The sequence below is a fragment of the Pleurodeles waltl genome, chromosome 5, assembly GCF_031143425.1.
Source record: "Pleurodeles waltl isolate 20211129_DDA chromosome 5, aPleWal1.hap1.20221129, whole genome shotgun sequence".
NCBI classification, from domain to species: domain Eukaryota; kingdom Metazoa; phylum Chordata; class Amphibia; order Caudata; family Salamandridae; genus Pleurodeles; species Pleurodeles waltl.
The window spans coordinates 1385357505-1385381271 of NC_090444.1; the positions used below are offsets into that span (position 1 = coordinate 1385357505).

Consider the following 23767-nt stretch of genomic DNA (forward strand, 5'->3'; position numbering starts at 1 on the left):
ATTATCTGGAGAACGCATTCTACAATGATGCTACTCAAATCCACATATACGGATATACATACAAGACATCTGTAACAGCATCTTAAATATAAAAACAAATAAAACGGTGTATTACCTGCTTAGCTAAAGACTTACCAGGCAGTTGGTAACCAGCTAAGGGGGTTCCCTCCTCCCGATCCAATCTACGGAGGTACCAGCGACTGACTTGCTATACTAATTGGTTCCCGTACTTTTTGACCATGCATAGTATTGAGTCACGACCATGGCATTATTTCATTAATTGAAAGGAGGTCCTTGATTCGTGTATATGACAACCATGGTCTACAATGGATAATTTTATCTACTCGGGAATTACATTTGGAGGACAATCAGCCTGTGTGCCTTGTCATGGAACCACTTGCTTCCTTTTACTTACTAGATGCCCTTAGGAACAAATTGTTGATTAATTCTGGTGGTTAAGAGAACCTGTTTTGGATTATCCTCCAGGACTGCATTCTCCGCATTTTACTGTCCTGTTGATCACCCTAAAATAAACTAGGGTTGAAACGTCGACATCTGACACGGCTAAATTAGTCCTCTCTTGATCTATTACATGCGGTTCATTAATCAGGTTTTAAGACATTCATCCCATGTATTAGAATCGGATATCTATATATTTTACTAGCCCATGTGCCGTTCGATTGTTTTTGTAGATACCTCTTTGTACCCGGATCTCAACTAGGTTGACAGTATTCTCCTGTGTTTTTTCTCAAGCAGAGAATATAGCATTACAAATATAAAGATTTCTGCTCTGTTTAATACATATTATTAGCATTTACATTTCTAAACTTTGTCTTAATATCAACAAACCATATCAAATGATTTGCTTCAGACTACCTCTTAAAGATGTGTAAAGGAAGGATTAAGGAATTGCGGTAGCAACTGGAATAATGGGAAAATAGCAGATGCACATAAAACAGGTCTTGTACTTGATCTTATCCATGAATACTGGCCACAAGTTCACGGATCTGTGAGCATCATCCAGGTAATTCTAAGATCCAGTCACGGTTTGTCTGTTTGAACACTGGGGTAAAACAAACACTGTGCATTGAGTCATTGGTGCTGATATTTATTTACCTGCTACACGTTCTCTGCCCACTTAAAGTAATTATTAGATGTTTCCTTAGGTAAGGTTGTTGTTGTGATAACCATGATAATCAGAGAGGCAACAGTCTTCACAAAAATTAGGCTTTCATTTGCTCTTTCTCTTTCCTCTTAAACCATTACCCACAGGTAAAGCCATAGCCTTTATGGGACACTAGAATCAGAATCTCTACCTATTCCTAAGCCTCACATTTTCAAATGGGTTCCTTACTCAAGATAAAGAGATTCTTGCTCATTCTTTTTTATGATTACATTAAACTGTTGCTAACAATATGCCAATATTTTATTAAAAATGTTTTACGCAAATAATAGCACAGTGCAGACCCGCAGACCGCCCCCAACGTGCTCCCAGCAGTTTGCAGTGGGCCCTGTTGATTCCGGCTGCTTCATTTGAGGACGCTGCTGCAACACAGCTAGCGCAGGAACAGGAGCAGGAGCAGGAAAAAACTCTGTGGTGGTCAGGTAACTGGAAGGCCTTGTGGAAATGTGAGGTTGGACATGGTAAGGTACGGCGTGGGGCACAGGGTGTACTGTGCCCCTCTCCCCTCCCCCCCGAAGCACCCCCTACGGCCCCCTGAATCCCCAAAGCCAACTCTCCTTCCCCACCGGTGCTCGTGAGCTCCCGGAGCTTTGGGTGCCTAAGGTGCCCTAAGGGGCAGAGCGCGGTAGCTGTAGGCAGCCACTGCCAAGTGTGTGCCCCAGAGCCCCGCAGAAGCGGCCCGGCTAGTGCTGGGTGTGGCTTGCAGGGGTCCAGTAAGCCTCGCTCCAGTTTCTACCAGGTCCTGCCTCCTCTGTCTAGCTAACAGTGGCCTTTCCTTGCTCGCAATCACTTGCCCACTGCAATGTTTTGAAGCTAATTATAAAAATAACGCTTACCCACTGATGCTTATTAACGTTTTCCTACGGATGTCTACAGCAGAATCTCAGCCCACCCCTGGTGGGTTTGTGGTGCATGGTCCAACACAAGCAGCATCCAAAGGCCTCGTAAATAGAGTAGAGAAATTAACAACTTAATCAAAGATATCAAATACACGCCCAGATGAGTGGAGGATACTCCATTTATTGTCCTTTTGCCAGTGATTCAGGATAATGAAAAAGAGGAGGGGGCATCTTACCAGCATGTGACTTACCAGCACTATGAAGGCGAAAGTAGACCGGGGAGCATAAGAGCCGAATCTTTACTGCCTTTAACGGCTCGGAACTCAAGGGTCATAAGCAGCTCAAGGACGACCTGTCATCGCCACGGGCGGCCCAAATGTGCTCTTTGTACAGCGGATCTCAGCTTGGCGCGGCTATCTTTTACAGTGCATGGAAATAAGTCCATTGAAATTCAAAAAAGTGGCAAAACAACTAATGCTGCGCCAGCATCAATATCAATTTTGGACTTCTTTAGGAAAAAACTGAATGCACTCAGATCTAGTACCGTGGTAACCCCCTGTTGGTTCTGTAGCCATCTCAAACTACATGAAGGCCACCAATTTACCATCATCAATAGTCTTTGAGAAAACAAAGAACTGTGCCATACAGCCAGGGGACAACACAATTATAGAAATACAATCTAAAAGTCTCACAGAAAGTATGGTAGCAGAGATATCGCCTGACTCTGCATCCAATTTTAAGGAACGGTTAAGAAAGGGCACAGATATCATCAGCATGACTGGCACTCCCAGCCTTTTTTCCTCTTTCATCAATGTACAGTTGCAGGAGAATCAGGCACCCCCTGCTGCCATAATTACCTCAAGTGAATCATTGGTCTGGCCTCAAATCAACAGAACAAGGGCATGGCACCCCTTAGAGGGTGCTAATGTAGGAAAGCTATAATTGGCGGAATTAGCCAACCCACCTGGCCCCATGGGGGACTTAACGGGGCCTCAAGCTTTTACTCAGCCCATTTTCACTGTTGCTAATTGTGGCAAGGTGGACTCTAGTGACACAAACAACATAGATTATTTTCAAGAACATGCTAGCTACATTCTGTCAACGACCTCAGCCACATTGACTGCTCAGGTGGCCTGCAGAGGACAGTTCCACGAGTTTCTCAATCTGACAGTGGCCAGACCAATCTACTTGCTTTGATTAATGCGACTTTGGTTGCTACAGTAAATGCTTTTAACTGGCAATCCGATAAATCAGAATTGTACCTGGATCTGATACAAGCCTTAGCTACATCTATTACTAAGATGGAGGCTATACGTCCTGCTCTGGAACAAAGAAGGCTTATTATCAGCACCAGTACGGTGAGTTCTGGTACACTAACATGTGCTTGCCTTCCATCTGTTGAAAAACTACCTACCTTGCCGAAAGTATTGACCTCTATGATTTTAGAATAAAACTAGCTCCCCATACTCCAGCTATTGTCACACAGCAACAGCCTGAATCTGCATCATCAAAACTGAACCTAGCTTCCACAGTCAATGCTACAGCCAGGCTAAGTGACTTTGCACCGTTAACGCCAATTATGCTTATGAGTACCACCCTCCAGCAGGATACATTAACTAATCACACTAACCCCCTAGGGTTGATGCCCATATTAAGGCCCACATCATTGTTCAACAAGCCCCCATCGAGCCAAAACATAGATTGAAGGCAAAGATCCACTCCTGTTGTAATACTAAAGATAACACAGACTGCATGGATACACAATGGTCAAAAAGAGATTAAAAAAGGCAAAAAACAGACTGCAAAAGAACAAATGCAAATTCAGTACTTAAAGGAACAAAGGTCGGTGAACCATAATGCAACTAATGTATATCCCATCTTCAAGGATAGGAAGCTGGGCAAGAAGGACTTAGAATATCAGAAGGTGTCTCCATTGCCCGACCATCAGCCTGCACCGAGCACCAAAAGAGACCATGAGCCAGGCCTGACCATTGCACATAACAATGTCATTGCATCCTCGAAGCTCAGTGCGCCCTCGGTCTCTACACAATTAGAACACTATACTTTGCCAACATCTCTACCGCCTTGCAAATACCCTCATATACTCCAGTCAGAATCGTCCAAATCAAGTAACTTCCTAGTTAGGTCCCAAGAGACCAAATTACAAACACCAGCAGTTTCAGCACTCACTGGGACAATTTGCAGTAGTGCAGAAGGGTTTACCCTTGAGCAACTGAAAGAAGCTCATATAAACGGTGTTGACGAGCCGAATGAACTGGCTAGTGATTCAATGCTCACCAAGCTGGTACTCACCCCGCAATATTTAACAGAAGGCAGCCATGACACCTTGAATCGTTCAAATCTGCTACAGCTCTTTAAGACACTATCAAAGCTGACCAATATAAAATTGTAAGATATTTTGAGTGTAGCATTTAAAGTATTACCAGGGTACAATAAAGGTAGGGAATCAACAATACTGTCATTAAGAACTCTCGCATTGGTTAAACAAATTCTAGCAAACAAGATGATCTTGGGGGGGATGGGGTATAGAGATCTCCAAAATAAGGCCTCCTAAATCTCCTCTTCCATTGAAAATACAAACCAAATCTCCAAACTTAAAAGCTTGCACTCACAGCATCCTTAAGTCACTCTAAATCAAACTGGTTCAACAATAAAAATGTACATATCTGGATCTCACTTAAGCCAACTGATTTAATCAGGAGAGTCGCTTTACAATCTAGCGAAGCGAACAGCATACCAGATTGGGCATGGCTAACATATGCCTTATCCTTCAACTCATAGAATTGTTCCTAGCATCAGCACTCGAGCACTAGAAAGGAAACGTCATCTACACATCTTGTCAAGGAACATCGCTGGGCTGACTAAACTCCTTAAAGTTGTTTTGAGTCAATCAGTTTTTTTATGGGTGCTGACATATTTTGCTTCCAAGAAACGTGGCTAACAAATCCTCTGGCAATCCCTGGGTTCCACAAAGTGCATCAATGAGCAATAAAAAGAAACATCTTCAGAAGGCTATCTGGTGGCCTTTCAATGTATTTAAACACTGGCTTGGACTTGAAAGTGAATAAGATTGTAGCCCAGGTCAACATGATGCAATCCATTACGCTGGAAGGTTTAAAAACTAAAGACCCCTAGATAAAGACTTTATTAATCAATCTATACTTTAAATCCTTTAGCCCTGGAGGGTTTAGAGGATGCTTCAATTAGTCAAAACCCTAGATGCAGTGCTATGTGATCACGCTGGATATAACATCATCATCATCATCTGTGGCAATTTTATCCTTAGGTATTTGTGGGCAGTGGTGGACGACTTCCATACAGTATGCCCAGCAACCAAGCTGCTCCATCGCCTGTTCACTAAACATGGCCTCGCCTCTATTCAGCACACACTTGAAAAGAACTTACCGGCACAAAAGTATCCAAAAACCTTCCAGGGGAAAAGCACTTGATTACATCTTTGCCTTGGATGAAATCATCAAGCGTCCGAAGACTTTTGAAATTCCCCATACCGAAGCTAGCAATCACTTACCTCTCCGCACAGAGCTGAACATACGTTTAATTTGCCTGGATACCCAGAAGACACTGAGGTCTTCAAAAAGCTATGAAAACGTATAGTTGATAAAGCGAATAAAATGTAGGGCAATCTCTTAAAAAAAAATGCAAATCTGGAAAGCCACCTGGGGCTCTTCTCTGATGTGAAAACTTGCACAGTAGTTGGCCAGAAATTTTTATTGATGTCCTCCAGAGTTTAGGCCCCACATCACCCTCTCAGAGGCTTTCAGTAAGTCACATTCAGGTACACCCCATAATTGAGAGCAAGTGGAGAATCCGTAGGTTGCAGAAATTGTGCCTCAAAACAAAAAAACCCTCAATGAAATCAGAGCTTCTGTTAAAGCTGCAGGTACAATCCAAACAACATAAATAATTGATCTGGTCCCTAAAATGCAAACAGGTGGGGAAAGAGTGGCTACATATTTATTCAATACTGGGAAAGCATAACCAGGTGGAGCTATGGAGGTATATTAAAAATAAGATGAGTCAAGAAGGCCTCCGAATTAATGTGATTAATCAACACAACTGGATATATCATGTAAACAAGCTATATGTAGCCAATACTGCTACCTCCGTCTGTTCCTGAGGCAAATCACACATACAAGTTACACAATTGGAACATGAGCTAGCCCCTACCCCCAGGAGGGATTTCTCAATTATTTTGCTTAGTATCAGGGCAATAGGTGCTGTAGGGCCTAATGGTGTCACAGCACAAGTCTTCAAGGACGATATTGAGTTGCTGTCCACAACTCTTTCACCGCTATATCGCACATGCCTGGAGACTCAGGAGGTACCCAATAGTTGGAGGGACTCTATCTTACACCCAATATACAAGAAAGAGGACAGGCAGGACCCAGCCAATTACAGCCTCATCACCCTTCTTGATATTGACACCAAGGTTTTTGCCTCTGTACTTTTTAAAGAGCTGGAACACTGGGTGGAAGCAAACGGGATAGTTCAGTTTTTCCAATTAGGGTGAATTTGGTGGCTACAGACAACATGGTGGCCCTCTATTATTTAATTCATCCAGCCTTCAGCAAGAAGTCGCCCCCTCTTTATGCCTGCTTCGTGGACTATTCTGCAGCATTCGTCCTGGTGGACAGAAATCATTTTGGAGAAAGCTACAATGTTGGGGCATTCCACATAACTTGTTGAGGGCAATAGTCTCACTCTGCACATCAACTTCCATGAGGGTCATATGGTCACAAACTGCTGTAAGCAGGAAAATCCCCACAGATAATAGTCTAAAACAAGGCAGTGTCGTTGCCCCATTTCTATTCAATCTGGATACAGCAGATACGTCCCTGGCCTCAAAATGCGCTAATTGATTCTACCAAAAATCGGGAATCTCAAAGCCATGCTGCTACAATATGTGAATGAAATCGTTTTGCTAGATCATTCCAGAATTGGGATTCAAAAAGCACTAACTGCCCTCCATGACTATAATGAGACAAATAAAATGAAGGCAAATGCATCAAAGACTAAAGTAATAACTTTTGGGAGGATACCCAAAAAATTGAATCATCATTGGAATATTGGCCCCCTTAAGATTAGTGGGACCCAATTGTACAATTACTTAGGAGTGTGGCTAACTGAGAATGGAAACTCCATCTGTGCCATCTCAAAGCAAAGGCCGGACTGATAATTAAAAGCGTATGCCAGCTCAATAATTTAATGTAAAGCCCCTCCTCTGAACCTATATGACGAGTGCTCAGGTGCATCCCTTGGCTCTAAGTTATGGCCATGTAGCCTTCCCAGGGCAATTTACCAAAACAGTAGCAAAACTGCAAGTCAAAGCCTATAAGAGAGTGTTCAAGCAACCACAATACATAAGAGGGTGTTTGCTAAGACCGGAACTTGGACTGAAGGACGGAAGTGGGCCAATATAGGTGCTTTTTTAAATACTATTATAGGACTGCCAAGACTCTGCCCAAAACATTGAATTCAGCTCTTCGCCCTATCTTTGACTCAAAAACAAATCCTTAGTTGCAGTACTTAACAAAGGCATTTGACTCCCTTCAAATAGATCGGACAGAACTAAATAAGTTGGTGCTTTCACATACCGCCCTTATAATCGTGCTGAAAAGGCAGATAAAAACACTCTCTATGACAAATGATTTGGCGAAATTGAACAGCAAACCCGTGTTAGTGGCAGTAGCATCATCTTACGATACATGCCCGTATCTTCTGTCTGCACAGCCATATTTAAAGTGTGCAATTGGGAAAGCTTGCTTGACGCAAATCATGGCTGCAAATTTGTTGGCCCTCAGAATTAAGGAGATGAATCCAATATGGCACTGTCTTTCTATGGCTGTCAACTGCAGGCTCTGTGGATATTAAATCAAGTCATTTAATCACCTGTTATGCTGCTGCTCAGCACTGATGAATGCACGTTGCACTTAATATTAAAACCCCTCCTTTAAAGCCACAGTGTAAGAACTCGTAATGAGGCTAGGAATCTTTTTTTCATCTTGAAGGAGTCAACTTATCTGGCCAAATTTTTTAAGTATATTTACCAGCTACAAAAGCTGTTAAACCAGAGCATTAAGACTGGCTATGCATATTACTCCACAAAAACAGAAGGGCGAAGCAGTGCTTAATTCATAATTTTTGCATGTAGCAAAGTGGTTGTTAGCAATTCGTCACATTTTTTGCTCTATTGATGTTGTTTTATCTTCCTGCATGTGGCTGGATTGGCTAACTTTTATAAACATATGCATGCTATTAGGACTATTTACCTGTGAACACTTAGCCTGTGGTGGATTAGTGGTCATACTAGAGAACACGCATAAGCCATTCTTGTTGACAGTATTGTCTTCCCCTGGCGAGATAACGGAAATCCTAATGCATGAGATTTTGCACATTCTATTTACCCAGTCAGCATCGGTCTCTTTTGGGGGAATAATTGTATTATCAGAAAATAACAATATAATACATTGACGATTTGCACTGCTGTTCTTTCTGGGCTTTCTTACCCCTTATTTTTTAAATGTTATCATATGTCATAGCTTTTAACTTTTTAGTGAACCTTTAAGAGATCACTGCTGCTTTGATCCAGGTTCTTTTACCTAAACAGAAATTATGTAGTTTTGTATATTTTCTTTTATTAAAACAATTTCCCTTTGTAAAGATTTTGAATAATCACACAATAAAAAACTTCTATTTTTCTCTCTCTCTCTTTAAACAGCACAGAAATAGGAGGGAGAATAAGATGAACAGGTATAATTTTTAAAGAATGCAAATTAAATCACTATGTTAGGAGCAAAGGGGACCACTTTTTTACTATTCACCTCTTTGTTAATATGTTTTAGGAAACATTTAATAGTATCTGAAATGAAACTTATGATCCAAATGATATTGCATACCTTCAGAGCCAAGTTTTGTGATGGTGGATGGGTTGGGTTGGGGGGTCCTGGCTAACCGCCGGGGAAGACGGCTGCAGCTTGATGAAGCTCCTCCAGCCTAACAGCCCTATCCCCCAACATGCATCATAATATCCGCTTGAATGGCAAGAGACTGACCCTACTACGTTTTGCCAAGAACGGACATGCAGGGGAGGCCCTTTGCTGATATCTGCCCCTCTGGTTTGGTGCCGGGTGAAAGTGCAGCCTATAGCGGGCAAGCACACTGGGACCTGCATTGTTGCGGGCAGGTCTGGCTCCTAACCGGAACAAGAGAGTTGGGTGCTTCAGACAAGCGTGCACTTGGACCAGGCCCCACAACTTAGAGGAGGCTCCTGGCAAGACTCGGCCCCCGGAACGAGCCTGGGACACGAACCAATGGCGGGCCGGGGTGAGGTGCAGCAATTCCTTCTTCAGCACTAGACACTGCGGCTGGAGGCTGAGTGACCTGAGAGTGGTGGAGCCGCTGCCTGCGGCAGGAGGGAGCACGCCGCTTATTAAGGTGAACAGCTCGGATATCCGCTGCACCAAAGAGTGGTGCAACTGGCATGGGAAAGCAAATTGGAGCCTCTGTGGTGGGGAGGGGCTCAGCTCCTACCCGATTGCGACCAGCCAGAAGTTGTGAGGCGACTTCCAGCACTGCGTGCGGTGAGATCTGCTGAGCTGCCTGGCTGGAGGTTGTGGCAGACGGCTACGGGGAGACCTGCAGTGAGGGCTGTGGCGCACCAGGACAGGATATGAGGGACTCCTTCTGCATTTGACCTACAGACACCAGCTGGCATGACAACAGGAGCCGTACAAGGGTCCTAGGAGGAGGTGGTGCTCCCGTCAGCTGAAGACGATACACACGAGAGGTGGGTCACCGTGGCATTACTGACCTTGGCTGCTTGGCCTGCCACAGAGGACAGAGGCCTGTAATTGAGGCCTGTTTCAGGATATAAGCTTGCCTGACAGTTGGCTGGATTGGAGAGTGCATAAGGGTGGTGAGTGCAACACTGACTGCTGTGAGAGAGCGTACCTCTTTGCCTTTGCTGCCAACAATGGATTGCTATGGTCAGTGAGGATTTGACCGGCACAACACTGTACAGCGCTGTGAGAGATACCTTGGCGCTACCTTGCGCTATGTAGCGACACTGGGGCTTATTTGATTGTGGTAGAGAGCAGATGCTCTGAAGAGGATTGCTGGGGGAAGCCTATGCTCATGAAGTTCTCTGGTGTGGTGGGGGGACCCTTCTTCCTTATACTGCTGGCTGCATTAGGGGAGTCAACTATGATGGTCTTGTGGGATTGAGACTGTGTGCACTCCTCTGCTGGCGAGCGCAGAGGCCCTAATGGGCCCCTGAAGATTTGTTGGTCAGTGGCTGGTGTGCTGCACAGATTGGCAAACGGCCATCTAAAGAGGTGTCTAGGCTGCCTGATCTCAGCATGGTGCGAGATAAAGCACCTTCCACAGCTGGACAGCAAAAGATTGATAAGTATGCTAAATAGAGCATCCCTGGGAGAGACGGGGGAGCGCCTGGCGGAGCACCTACACCGGAGGACACCACCCAGACAGTGGCTATCTTGCAGGCCATTAACAATCCGAAGGTCACAATGTAGGGAAGGATGGGAGAACTCTAACTGGACCTGGCCCTGATCAGACAGGACCTCTGCAACACCACCCACAGTCACAGAGGTGGAGGGCCATCTATCAGAAACAGAGGACACAGTTAAAACACATGAAGAACACTTGGTGAAACTGCAAGCAGTTGGTGAGTCAACTAGAGGCTAGGGCTCAGGATGCTGGGGAACGGTCTAGACTAAATAATCTGAGAGTGGTGGGCATTCCAGAGGAAGTAGAAAGCAGTACTTCCACAAAATTCATCTGGGACTGGCTGATGAGCTAGATTCCTAAAGATGTCTCAGCATGTTTTATTGTGGAGCATGCAGACAGAACCCTGGTGGCCACGCCGTCTGTGAGGGCCCCGTAAAGACCATTTATTGTGAGACTACTCAGCTTTGCAGACAGGGATGCAGTACTCAGGGCTGTGAGTAAAGCAGAGCCTGTAATGTTCTGATCCACTCCAGTGACGATCTTCCCAGACTACACACTGAAAGTTCAGAAATAGCAGATTTCCTTTCTGGAAGCTAAAATAAAGTTGAGGGTTATAGGCCTCACCTATCTGCTTCTATTCCCGGCCCGCCTAAAAGTTCTATTTCAAGGCTAATCACTATTTTTTGACACGTCAGAGGTGGTCTGGACCTGGATAAAGGAACGGCCTCCACAACCATTACCATCCCAATCCTGTGTGCAAGGTGACAGTAACAATGAGGTACAAATGAAATGGCACACAGCGCTCCGACAATGACTGCTGAAGAGGGGGATGCGGGCGCCCTCATTGGAGGGAAAAAGGATGTGGCCTTCTCTCTGGCGGGTCCGGAATCAGGCATAAGAACTATGGAGCAGGGGCGGGAGCCACTGCCGGCCCTGTGGCAGGAGGACAATGTGGCATGGAGAGCTCACTTGTGCTCAATACGAAATGGGGGGAGTTAGTGTACAACTATAATGACTGCCATGTTCTCTACTATGTTGGGGTTAAATGTTATTGGAGAGGGGGGGTTCGGTTTCAGGGGTGCTGTTTATCATAGTTTAGCCCTGCTGACTAGGTGCCTAGATACACCACAACAGGTACTTCTGGTTGGTGAAGTATTAGGGGGGAAGCTGGGGTAGGAGGAAGGGTGGCTTGCTGACAGGGTTGTACTTTCCTTATGGGCTGGTTTGGGGACTGCAACTCAGACACACTGCACCTTTCAATGTTGGCAGGCACAATGTCTAGGCAATTCTTCTCATGGTTGATACCATTTTGTTGGGGAATGACAATTTAACCCCCACCAGACTAGCCAACTTCGGGGTGCTGTGACAGAATGTAAATGGTCTCTTAGATAAAATCAAATGGGGAGTGGTTCTCAGGTCACACTGAGAATAGAGGCGGATTCAGGTAACCCACTTGATGGGTAACAGCTGTCAATTCCTGGGGTACTCCCAGATCTACCATGCATGCTTCCATAGGGGCACCAGGGGCACAGCCATCCTGGTTAGGAAACGCACACCACTAATGATCTCCAAAACTTGGCAGATCAATTTAGGATATTATGTGGAAGTCACTAGGGTCCTTCAGAGCCTGTCTCTGTCGGTAGTAAGCATCTACCACTCCTACTCACAAAGGGCTTTCTGGTTACACTGGGGGAATTATTAAAAGAGTTACCGGAGGTTCCATGGATTTTGGGGGTTACTTCAACGGCATGTGTGATGTAGATACAGATCGCTCGAAGGCTGGGATGGGGGGAGGTGGAACCACACCCTTGGCAACCTTCGTAGGCAATTTTAATCTTGTGGAGATCATAAAACAGAGCGGGGCTACACTTTCTACTCCAGTGTATAAAGGACCTTTTCTAGAATAGATAATGTCTTCATGTCTGCTGGAGATGGTGATGGAGGTTAGACATCATGCACTGGGTCTGTCCGATGATTTACCGGGGGAATTGACTCTGTCCTGGGGTACTAGAGGGGCGAGGGCCGGGAGGATACTAGATAGGTGGTACCTCTAACTCAGGATAAACGAACACCGCAACAACATTAGATGTGGCCGTGCAACTACCAAATTGTCCCAACATTTTCTGGAGATTGCACACAACCCAGACGATATGTGGTGGGTGGTCCTCCAAACCGACCCACATAGGAATGTTAACTCCCTCTTCAAGTTGGAACAACAATGGGTTTTTAAACTACGCACCCATATCCAGGGACTTAATGATGATATCCCTTGGACCAGCTTCAATAGATAACTTTATCAATTTTCCATTGTTCTGTATCAATAGATATAAACATCCTTTCAGACTTATGCAACTCTATAATACTTAGATGATCTGGACTATCCATGGTGATTTCCTTTCCCTTCATAATTTAGCTTGTTTGTGATTCTCGGGCGTTCCTGTATCAATTTTGTGATACAGGTCACTAGTTAATAAAATTCCTCTTAAATATCTTGTTGCAGGTCACTCCCTGATTCCTTAATATGCCTCTTTTTACCGGCATCGTGTGTACCCCTTTTTTATTTCTATGCCCTGCCTGGGCGTGTTATCACGCCCGTAACTGGTTTCTACAGTCTGCCGAACCGCGCGTCACGTGACCTGACGTGCCTGCGCGCGCTACGGCCACTCCCCCCCTCCCCTTCCGGGTCGGAGGGTTTATCATTGCCGCATACCGGCGTCCGTGCGATATCCAGGACGCACGGACCCGGGTAGGTCGTCACTCTGGTCCCGACAGCATCAAAAGTAAGTGCCGGTCAGAACTCTCAAATCCCAAGGGTTCTTGGCCGTGATTCTACTACCTACTATTCCAGCCTCAATAACGCTGCATTACGGCACTGACTACCTCTAAGTCAGTTTTTGGTTTTGATTACGGCACCCATGATGTTTTACAGACGGTCTTTATGTGATCGGTATGTTTTGGCATTTGTGCTCATACTCTGATCAGGAGCATCTCTTTTAATCATAGAGATTATGGCTGTCCTTTTAATCTGGGATTACCATATAATATTTGATAGCACCCTTTTTGTGGACTACCTACCATAGATGCATACTGGCACTGTGAACCTAATTGGTTAAGACTTGTATTTAATTTACCTTACTTTTGATTATACAATACTTTACTTGACTATGATAACCACTGTTCATGATGTTTTTCTGTTGATATGATTGTGCTTCTCTGTTTAGACTTATGATTGCGCCTGACCATTGGTTCGCGTGGTCCTATGGAGCACATTCCCCTAATTGGGGGTGGTAAGCTCTATTTACATTCGTCTATATGCACGTTCTCACTTGTTTACACGGACACTGTGTGACACGTGTTCACGTTTTTAGCACTCTTTTATTGGCCTGCTTTATCCTGCTAACCAATTAATTGATTCATTTTATTTTCAGGGCTTTAGTTAGAAAACATATGCACCTGACCAATGTAAGTGATCAGAGATTTGTTCCATATTTTGTCAGCTACCTGTAATTCTGGGATTCTGATAAAGTAGACACATTAGTCCCTTATGATTAGGAGACATAGATAGTCAACTTGGTCCTGACGAAGCATCAATGGACCCGTACGGGCCACTAGGATGCGAAACATGTTGACCCTTGAAAAGGGTGGTTTGAAAACTGTTCTACCTCCCACCCACTCTTAGATTCCAATAGAGTGATTGATCATTATTTTTATTTCACTCGTTTGACTACACTTCTTCCTTTTAATCTTGGTCCATACCTTCCAACTGGTCTAATAAATCATTCACCCATTGGCGGCAGTGAGAGCCAATTTTAACCTTTTTTTTTTTATCTCCTATTTTCTTTCTCCTCCCCCCCACTCAATCCTGGAGTCACGGCACCATCATTGTAAAAGATCTCCGGCAAAGAGCCCCCCCATCTGGGGTGGAGCCCGTCAGACATTGCAGCGCCGGTCTGACGAGGAACTGTACCGATGATGAAGCATGACATCCTTCTGGATGTGTGAGGTTATTTGCTCCTAAAATTTAGGACTCTCTTGTGTCTTTTCCTTACCCCTTATTGGAACAGTGTATTGATATCTGTCTATGGTACCTCTAACAAGACAACTTTACACAATATGCTGGTAGCAAAGTGAACACTTCTTCGTGGATAACTGAGACTTGGTGTACTCTCCAGGAGTGTTATGGAAGCCAAGAAGGCCACAATAAGAGATCAAATCTTAAGGTACACGGACAGTCACAAGGAGAGGAGCTAGCAGAACACATGGAGGAAGACATTTTCGACTTAGAGGGTTGATTTGCTGCATCTGGGCAGGAGGAACTCCTGTGTGACCCAATGCACACACAGGCCCTGCTGCTGCAGGAATTAACATAAGCAGCATAGGAAGCCTGGAAGGCCATGTGCAGTAGAATCATTGGAGTGATAAGACTGGCAAGACACTACATTGGCTGTGCATACCCAGGTTGGGGGTCAGCTCCCATGCCATACCTGCAATTGCAGGATGGCGTGTGGGTGGTGGGTAGCGAGCCGATGGATCAGGCTCTCACCGCCTGTTATCAGGACTTGTATCTGGTGGACCCGTCGAGCCCGCATGAAGATCTACCTCAATTTGTGCAAGACCTACCGGTCCTCAGCCTGTCGTCAGAGGACAGGGAATCTTTGGAGGTGGATATTACTGTTGAGGAATTGAGAAAGGCCTTGGCTCAGTTGCAACCAGGAAAGGCACCGGGACATAATGGGTTTCCACCCGAGTATTGGAGTATTAGCGAGGCATTGAGGAAAGGCGAGCTACCCCCAGACCTCAGAACAGCGGATACTGTAGTCCTGTCTAAGCCGAACTTGGACTGCACATGGTATGGGGACCATCTCGTTATTGAATACTGAGGTGAAGGTGTGGGCTAAGGCACTTGCCAGTTGCTTAGGAACCGTCATTGAACACCTGGTCCAGCCGGATCAGTCCGGGTTTATAACGAGGCGGGCCACCCGGCACAACCTACGGCATGTGCATAATGCAATAGCCTCAAGCGAATCGGTGGGGGAGCACAGGCCCTTACTGTCAGTAGACTTTCAGAAAGCCTTCAACTTGGTCGACTGTGAATATAGGTTTGCTATGCTTGAATGGATTGGGTGTGACCCCAGGTTTATCAGCCATATGAGACTCTTATACACAGACCTTAAAGCCAGGGTGCGCATGAGGAGAGTGCTGTCTGACTGGTTGCGGTGCTGTCCCTTGTCCCCGCTCGTATTTGCAGTTGTAATTATACCCTTAGCTGCCTGGGTGTGCGTTGACGCCCTGTTTATTGGCTTCCAATGGGAGGATCCAATGAGTGACAGGATAACAGAGGTCAGTGATCTACCCAATAGTCTCCTACACGATGGCTATGACATGGGTATCCAAATTATCGATGCAACCTGATGGAGTTCGATACTTGTGGGTGTTTGTCACTAGAGATATGCAACGCTCCTTAGAGAGGAACCTGGCACCACAGTTGAAGCGGCCGGCAAGGGACACTAAGTTTTGAAAGGCTCTTCTGCTGTCCCTACTGGGTCGTTCGGCCATCTTTAAGATGATTGCACTACCACAACTTCTGTATCAGCTCCAAAATCACCCTTTTCCAATCGCTAAGATTTTTAAGAAGGTCAATGCACTATTGCGAGCACTGTTTTAGGTTAACGGTGTTCTCCGCATCCCCCTGAAGAAGTGCTGTGGACCTGGATTTGAAGGGGGTATCGTTACATCAGACATCTGCCTGTACTGTTGGGCCACGCATCTTCTCATTACCAACAATTGCTTGTTTGGGAGTTCACAGATCCAGCTTACGACCTTGATGGAAGGGCTATTGGACTGCAGGGCCTGTCACATTTGCTGAATGCGGTGATGCACGAGGAAACCTGCCCCCGGCTACCTGAGTGGTGTTGGAGGTGTGGACGTCAGCCCATCAAGCCACCGGTTGGGTGGACAGGCTAATGCTAGAAACAACCCTTTGGCGAGGAACCCACCTTCCGTGACTTGCAGCCCTACAGGGCTTCACGCCGTGGGACAGTATTGGGATCTCAAACTCTGGGGGATGTTCTGAAAAATGGGACACAGAAATCCTTTCAGGAGCTGCAGGAGGAGTATGCGTACCATCACATGCATTTCTTTTGCTATTTGCAACTCCACCATGCACAAGCACCAATGCTTCAGGTGGCTTCAGAAATTCCTGAGCTTTCATCATTGGAGGCTAAGCTCCTCCTGACGAAAATGAAGGAACACAAACTTTCTCAGGCATACGAAATGCTGTTACGGAATATGCAGGATCCAATGGAGGTGATAGGCAGGGCCTGGGAAAGGGAATTAGGAGAGCTTGAGGATGATGATTGGAGAGAGGCGTTGGAGGCACCCAGGGAGGTAGTTATAGCCACGCAATTCAGACACATTCAGTTAAAATTGTTCCACTGCACATATTATACTAGGGCTCGGCTCCATCGCACTGGTTTTCTTTTGGTTGGTGAGTGTTTGCAATGTGGGCTGCTCCTGGGAACTTGGCACACATATTTTGGCACTGTCCGGTCCTCTCTATCTTTTGGGGGGGGGAGTCCGCGGGAGGTTAGAGTGTGTATTGGGCTGGAATGTCCCAAGAGACCCTAAATCTGTGTCCTACATTGTCACAAATGAACTTGGAGGCATGCAATACTAAAGGGAACTCCTCTGGTTAGGCCTAAAAATTGCTAAGAGGCATATTGTGAGGGCATGGAAGGAGGTGGCCACCCCCTCTGTAAAAGGTTGGGCCAAAGGCATGGAATTTTGTATGGGGTTGGAACAACAAATATAGCATTGGGATGCCCTTACAAAATATGAAAAGGTTGGGAAGAGGCACAGGGAATACATTTGGAACCATGTCCAGAAAAGCCATGGGCGACAGAGAAACTGGGTGAGATGCATGGGAGCCTTAAAGGATAGCAGAGATCCTGGAAATCAGGGGGGTGGGACAGACATGAACGTGATCTAGTCTAGTGACTCTTCCATTATTTGTTTGCAAAATAATCAATGCTGAGATACAGACTTGTACTGTTGATACACCTACTGCTATATATCATGAAAGTATGGTGCAATATTGTGCCATTATGCCTGGGGAACCCTCAATAAAGAACAAAACATTCTCTGGTGGATATTTACATGTGAACTTCTTACTGGATAACTCTCATCCAGGAACAGAACTGAATCTAGAAAAATGTTTAATACCTCTCCCTTGCCAACAGATGGTGCCAAGGCTCCAAGTCGACTCTAACACCATCATGAAGTCATATTTGACAACACTTGGCACTGTGATCCAGTTCCCTTTATCTGTACTCTTTGCTGTTGATCTAATGTGCTCTCTTTTGAAATGTTATTCTATTTAAACAATAAATTCAGTGCTGTGAATCCTGTTTTGAGCTCCCTTTTGGTTTTTAACCATGCTGATGTCTACGGAGACTCTGTGGGTACAAGGTATCACCTCAAATGGACAATGTAGACTAGCAATGAAAATTTGCCAGATCCAGTCTTCTGCCTGGAGGATATTCATTAGATGAGGTATCTACAAATAGAAGCATCCAACAGAACCTTATATGGCAACAAAGAAAGGCATTTTGGATTACCTAAAAACATACCCCTGCAATACCTTTTAATGTACTCTTAAATGCATTTGTAAATCTACCCAGAAAAGCCACCTCAATGTTAGCAGAAGTGCAAAGAGGGCTCAGTCCTTCGTAAGTGTACGAAATATTCATGAGTAATCACTGAAAATCGACATTTCATTAATATTTTCCCTTTGGGGATAATTCAAAAAGGATTCTCAGAGTGTGAACAAGACCACTCCAGTAGAAAATGTTTATGTACTTCAAGATGTCTTTTTCAATACGTCCCTAAATGTCTTACTTCTGTATTGCATTATATTAAATCATAATATTTTAATAGATTGTGGTCTCCTTAGCCAGCAATGACAATAACATCAATATCAGATTTAGTAATTGCATGCTGACAGTCAGTGAATGGATGACCATGAATTGCCTTAAACTAAACTCAGGAAAACCAGAGGTCATCCTATTTGGCAAAGAATACACCATTTGGTCCCCTTCTTGGTGGACCCGAGAGCTAGGAAATCTGCCATCAGCTAAGAAAGTAAAAATGTAGGAGTCCCTCTAGACAGTAAACTTGCATATGGCAATCAAGTTAATGCTACCATCTCCTCCTCTTTCTATACAATCAAAATTGTAGTGAAAAGCCTCCCCTACCTACCACAGACATCACAGAAAACAGTTGTGATGGCCTTCAACATGTTCAAACTTGACTTCTGTAATGGTCTTTACTTGAAAACGAACCAGCAATTTCTAAAACTCCAGGTCCTCCAAAATGCAGAAACCCTAAATACCAATCTGTTAAGATAGGCACTACGTAAGCTCCACCTGTATAGCACTTCACAACACAGGCCAGGAATATTTGAAACAATAAGCTTGAAATGGTACTGCCCTGCCAGACAGCAGCACTGTCTCAGTGCTATAAATGTTGTTGTCCCCAACTTTAGATGCTCTTCATGGGCCCTTGGCACATTAAATCCATATCTGATCTGTCCTTTAGGAAAGCACTGAAAACTTGTTTTTTTTCAAAAACGAAGGACTATGGCCCTCATTACAACCCTGGCGGTAAATCCCGCTTACCGCTGTGCAGAAGACCGGCAACAGACCGCTGCGGAATTCCGCTACAGGTATTACGACCCACAAGCCGGAATCTGCCACAATAGACACTCAGACAAGTCCACCACACCAAAGGTCAGTGATAAACTGGCGATAACAAATCCGACACCGTCACGCCAACAGGAATACGCCCACAGTATCACGACCCATAAATCAACGCAGCGGTCTTTCAACCGCGGTAATCCATTGGCGGTACACACCGCCGCGCTCAAAATACACACACATATACAAAACACAACCACATTGGACAATTCGAAATACACACACCTGATACACATACACACACCACCCCCACACACCCAATCCAATATAAGGCACACACCCACATCACCCACAAACCCTTACTACCAGAATTTTGAAAGCACGCCAGAGAGATACACTACCAAAAACAACACCAGCATCCACAGATCACGGGTGCAGCAGACGTCCATTGCAAGGAAGATGGAGCTATGGCGCAGAATCGTCGACAGGGTCAATGCAGTGGGACAGCATCCAAGAACTAGGGATGACATCAGGAAGAGGTGGAACGACCTACGGGGGAAGGTGCCTTCTGTGGTCTCCAGACACCAGATTGCTGTACAGAGGACTGGCGGTGGACCCCCACCTCCTCCCCCACAACCAACAACATGGGAGGAGCAAGTATTGGCAATACTGCTTCCTGAGGGCCTCGCAGGAGTAGCAGGATGACTGGACTCTGGTAAGGCAAATCTTTACTTCCATGCCATCACATACTCCCACCCTTACACTCACACCCATCACCCCAACAACCCACAGATACCCCACCAACACAACCCACACATCCCAAAACAAAGCCCTGCATGTGACACCAATGCATGGACACCCATCACCCAAGCATGTCCACTACAGAGACTCACTCATGCCCCAAAATCACCAATCACACAAGGACCAAGCCAATAATGCAAGCACTGGAGTACAGGGTCAACCACCCATTGAACACAATGGCACACACACATACAATAATTATGCATTTACACCCAAACAGGACCCCTACCCAACTTCACCGGACAGGAGGTGCCAGACATATCCAGTCCCCCCACAGAAGAGGCCCACAGCGATGACAGCAGCTCTGCACAACTGGATCAAGATGACCAACCCGGCCCATCTGGGACCGCGGGACAGTCAGTTCCCCTGACACTGTCACAAGTCACCACAGAGCCCCCCCCTCAGGAAACACCAGCACAGCACCCACCCAACGGACCCATCCCTCTTTCCCCAGGACACGTCAATCAGCAGTGTGTCCACCACTACAGGGAACCCAGGCAAACCCACCATCCCAAGAAAATCAGGGACCTGGGGGCAGTGGCAGTGGGCACACGGTTCAGGGGACAGAGGCACAGGATAACAGGGAAACTGGGAGGACTGCTGTGCGACAGGGGGAGGACAGGCCCAGGGAACCCACTCTCCACGAGGCACTCTCCAACATCATGGGAGCTTACCATCATTCCCAGGAGACGATAGCAACGGTACTGGACAAGTTTCAGGAGACCCAGCGGCTGCAGGAGGAACACTAACTTGGGATCAGGGAGGACTTGAAGTCCATTAACACTACCCTGGTCACCATTGCAGGGATGCTGGCAGACCTCGCCAACACCAGGAGGGACACAGTGATACAACAAGGGGCCCCTGACACTAGCCTGGACGATGAACAGCCCTCCACCTCCGCCGGAGCTAGTGGACAGGAGGCACCGCCACAGGACCAACAGGACACCAGCACCCTACCCCCTGCAGATGGAGAACCACCCCGCAAATGGTTCCTGAGGTCCAGGAACAAGACAGAGAACATTGCAAAAACCCCCACCAGGAAATGAGACCCCCCTGAATGTCACCCTTCTGTCCCACTATGTCACCCTGTCCATCCTTAAACTGCCATTGCTCCACTTCCTAAGCCCCTTTGTCAATGCACCTGTGAAACAAATAGACTGGACTCTTCGATGGACATTCCTCCACCCTCAGCCCAGCCCATTTTACAACCTCCTCCACATATTAGCACAGGAATAAACACACTTCAATCACAAACCAATCTGGAGTCAGTCTGTGCTTTCACAAATGTGTAATTGCAATAACTATGTAATATAGCAATGTCAATTTACTTGTTCACATACCAATGTAGCACAGCTGTAGGCCAGCAGTAAACATAGCAGAGGGCACACAGTGGGACCCAAATCTGTGAAATGGAAAGTCAAAGTGACAAGTCAGGGTCCATACATTAAATGAAAATGACACACATATGCTAGTTCCAACAATAGAATGAGATGTGGGAAGCAGTGGCATCTTCTTACCTGTGTCTCACTGGAAGTATTGCCTGATGATGTTGTTTCGGTTGTCAATATCATCTTCTTCTCCCTCCTCTTCTTCATTGTCCACAGGCTCCACAGCTGCCACAAGACCACCATCTGGCCCATCCTCCTGCAGAAAAGGCACCTGGCGTCGCAAAGCCAGGTTGTGCAGCATACAGCAGGCCACGATTATCTGGCACACCTTCTTCAGTGAGTAGTAGAGGGAACCACTTGTCAGATTGAGGCACCGGAATCTGGCCTTCACGGGACAGAAGGTGCGTTCGATCACCCTCCTAGTTTGCCCATGTGCCTCATTGTAGCGTTCCTCTGCCCTTGTCCTGGGATACCTCAAAGGGGGCAGTAGCCATGACAGGGTGGGGTAACCAGAATCACCTGCAAATGTTGAGGGACAACTGTTAGACACACACTAACCCTTAGGGACAACCCCATACCCAGACACCTATGTCAACTGTATTGGGACCATGACCTCACCTATTAGCCACACACGGTGCCTCTGGAGTTGGCCCATCACATAAGGGATGCTGCTATTCCTCAAAATGTAAGTGTCATGCACAGAGCCAGGATACTTGGCATTGAGATGGGAGATGTACTGGTCTGCCAAACACACAATCTGCACATTCATCGAATGGTAGCTCTTCCGGTTTCTGTACACCTGTTCATTTCTGCGGGGGGGGGGAACAAATGCCACATATGTCCCATCAGTGGCACCAATGATGTTGAGGATATGTCCCAGGGCATGGAAGTCACCTTTCACTGTGGGCAAATCCTCCACCTGAGGGAAAACGATGTAGCTGAGCATGTGTTTCAGCAGGGCAGATAACACTCTGCACAACACGTTTGAGAACATTGGCTAGGACATCCCTGTTGTCATGGCCACTGTTGTTTTAAAAGACCCACTGGCCAGGAAATGGAGTACAGACAGATTCCTGTGGGATGGCAGATAGCTGACATCAGGTCTGGCTCCAACTCGGCACACAGTTCCTGGATTGTTCAGTTGGTTTGATTGCACGGAGTTGGAGAAACTAGTGGATGGGGTCCTCCCCCAGTACACGCAACTGAACGGTCCTCCAGACAAACAGGTGAGTACACTGTGAGCCTGTTGCATGGGTAATGCCTGTTTTGAGTGGTGTGGATGGAAGATACATGGGGGGGTGGCTAAGGCCTGCATGTGTGGAAGGGGAATGTATGTGCGTCAGGGCAAGGGTGGGAACTGGAGGGCAATGAGTATGACGGTCCGGACGGGTAAGTAATTTCCTTTTCCCCCTGTACCATTCCTCCAGGTCAGCACCCACCAGAAGAAGGGTATTTGGAGTGCCATAGCCAAGGATGTCCGGACCCTGGGGTTCTACCACAGACGGAGCACCCACTGCCATAAAAGATGGGAGGACCTGCGTCGCTGGAGCAAGAAGACGGCAGAGGCCCAGCTGGGGATGGCCTCCCAACGTGGGAGGGGTGCCCATCGCACCATGACCCCCCTGATGTTTCGGATCCTGGCGGTGGCATATCCGGAGTTGGATGGGCGCTTGAGGGCATTGCAGCAGCCACAAGGCGGTGAGTACACTCTCATTCAGCTGACTCAGCACGCATTATGAGGTGTCTGGGTGGGAGAGGTGGGCAGTGGGTTCCCCTAGGCCAGGGCGAAGTTTGTAGGCAAGGTCCCTTGTGAGGCAGGCTATCTGGCACTCCAACCCCACCAGTGGTAAGAGCCATCTACATCTAGTCAGGCTCCTGTGACTTCCAGGTGTGCAGCAATTGGTCTTAGGCCTCGTACCCCATGGTCAGCTGAAATGTCTAGGAACTGTTAGTGCATGGCGTAGTGCAGAGGGCTGCTCCATGTGTGTTGTGTCTGCCAACAGTAGTGGTGTTGCATGCACTGAACATGTCTTTCACTGTCTCTCCCTCCCTTTTTGTGGTCTCCCTGTTCTTGTGTGCAACAGCATCATCAGACGGCACCGGAGCAGGAGGGAGCTTCAACCCACTTGGCCCTGGAGGGTGAAACAACAGAGTCTGAAGCCACCAGTGGGACGGAGGGCGAGGGGAGCTCCACGGCAAGGACAGGAGCAGACAGCAGTGACAGCGACTCCTCCTATGATGGGAGCTCCCTTGCAGTGGCGGGCACCTCTGTGCCCACTGCATCAACACGTACAGCCACCACGCCCCCCTACCAGCACTGCCCTCCTGCAGCCCCTCAGCGTATGTCCCGTGCCC

The 23767-nt window shown here is 46.5% G+C and overlaps 1 protein-coding gene across 1 annotated transcript in view; it reads right to left on the minus strand.

Moving 5' to 3' along the window:
• The window catches only part of MEI4 (meiotic double-stranded break formation protein 4), a 344734-nt gene that overhangs the window by 132915 nt on the left and 188052 nt on the right, over nt 1–23767 (minus strand). The window lies entirely within an intron of this gene.